The sequence below is a fragment of the Meleagris gallopavo genome, chromosome 1, assembly GCF_000146605.3.
Source record: "Meleagris gallopavo isolate NT-WF06-2002-E0010 breed Aviagen turkey brand Nicholas breeding stock chromosome 1, Turkey_5.1, whole genome shotgun sequence".
Classification (NCBI taxonomy): Eukaryota; Metazoa; Chordata; class Aves; order Galliformes; family Phasianidae; genus Meleagris; species Meleagris gallopavo.
Genome location: NC_015011.2, coordinates 189957483 through 189958981, shown reverse-complemented (window position 1 = coordinate 189958981; position 1499 = coordinate 189957483). Strand labels below are relative to the sequence as shown.

General features: G+C 58.6%; 1 protein-coding gene and 1 long non-coding RNA gene across 3 annotated transcripts in view; one reads left to right on the top strand and one right to left on the bottom strand.

The window, feature by feature from the left end:
- FCHSD2 (FCH and double SH3 domains 2) overlaps window positions 1-1499 on the top strand; it is a 569931-nt gene that overhangs the window by 341281 nt on the left and 227151 nt on the right. The window lies entirely within an intron of this gene.
- LOC109365727 lies at window positions 136-1310 on the bottom strand. The gene is made up of 3 exons (XR_002111451.2): window positions 1164-1310; window positions 819-1045; window positions 136-696 (listed from the first exon to the last, which is right to left on the bottom strand). It is a non-coding gene; the product is annotated as an uncharacterized LOC109365727 (long non-coding RNA).

The following is a 1499-nucleotide window of genomic DNA, read 5'->3' as shown; positions in this document are numbered from 1 at the left end:
GAATGAGAAAGTTTATTCTGAAGGTTGTGCAATTAGTCTTTAATTGTGTGCTGGCTTCTCGGTGGTCGTCTGGGGGTCGAGGCAGGAAGGCTGGCAGTCTTGGTGGCTCCTCAACTTCCATCCCGGTCGTGGTGCCTGTGGTATTTCTGCATTGGGCCCATCCATCCCTTTTAGGCTCTTGTTGCATCCTGGTCTTCAGAGTTCTGTTTCACACCATCCTTGTGGTTCCTGGAGGCGCTGATGTGTGCAGCACTGAAGGTGCTGGCAGGCTGTTGGGCTGTCCTTCTGCAAGGCAGAGGGAGAGGAAGGAAGGAAGGAGCAGCCTCCTGCCCTGCTGCCCTGTGCTGAACTCCCCTGCACAGCCCTGCTCACCGGGTTGCTGCTCTGCCAGCCATTTCCATGGCTGTGTGGGGCTGCCTGTGTCCCCAGGGCTGTCCTGGGGGCACGGAGACCAGATGGAGAGCTGAGGACAGGCGTGTGTCCTGCTCTGGTTCCATCTTGGTGCGGATGCCCATCTGCAAGGCAGAGGGGAAGGAAGGAAGAAGGGAGCAGCCTCCTGCCCTGCTGCCCTGTGCTGCCCTCCCCTGCACAGCCCTGCTCACCGGGTTGCTGCTCTGAAAATGGTTTCCTTGGCCGTTTGGGTCACCAGTGCCATGTTGACACGGCCACTGCAATCAGGTGGTGTGGTGCCAGCACCTGCAGTGGGGCCAGGACTCAGCAAAGCAGCCAAAGAGTTTTGGGGTAAGAACAGGAGGATCGTGGGGAGCTTCAATGGTGCTGTTTGTTGCACGACAGGTTAAAGTATGGATCTGACTGACCTTTTTTGTGGGACAGCAGTTTGCAGGGCTGAGCTCCAGCACTTTGGGTCATCTGGAGCCATTTGTGTTGGGCTGTCCATCTGCAAGGCAGAGGGGGAGGAATAAAAGGAGCAGCCTCCTGCCCTGCTGCCCTGTGCTGCCCTCCCCTGCGCAGCCTTGCTCACCGAGTTGCTGCCCCACGTCATTGTGGAAAGGGCCACTGCAATCAGCAGGTCTGGTGCCAGCACCTGCACAGGGCACAGGGCTGAGCAAAGCAGCACCAAACATGGAGGTAGGGCCAGGGGTCCTTGGGCAGCTTCCATGTCCTTTAGGAGCACAACAGGCTAGACATTGGGGCTGAATTACCTTCTTTGTAGCGCGTGAACAGCAGTTTGGAGGGCTGAGCTCCATCACTTTTGGGCATCTGGAGCCATTGGTGTTGGGCTGTCCATCTGCAAGGCAGAGGGGAAGGAAGGAAGGAGCAGCCTCCTGCCCTGCTTCCCTGAGCTGCCCTCTGCTGCACAGCCCTGCTCACCGGGTTGCTGCTCTGCCAGCCATTTCCATGGCTGTGTGGGGCTGCCTGTGTCCCCAGGGCTGTTGTGGGAGCACGGAGACCAGATGGAGAGCTGAGGACAGGCGTGTGTCCTGCTCTGGTTCCATCTTGGTGCGGATGCCCATCTGCAAGGCAGAGGGGAAGGAAGG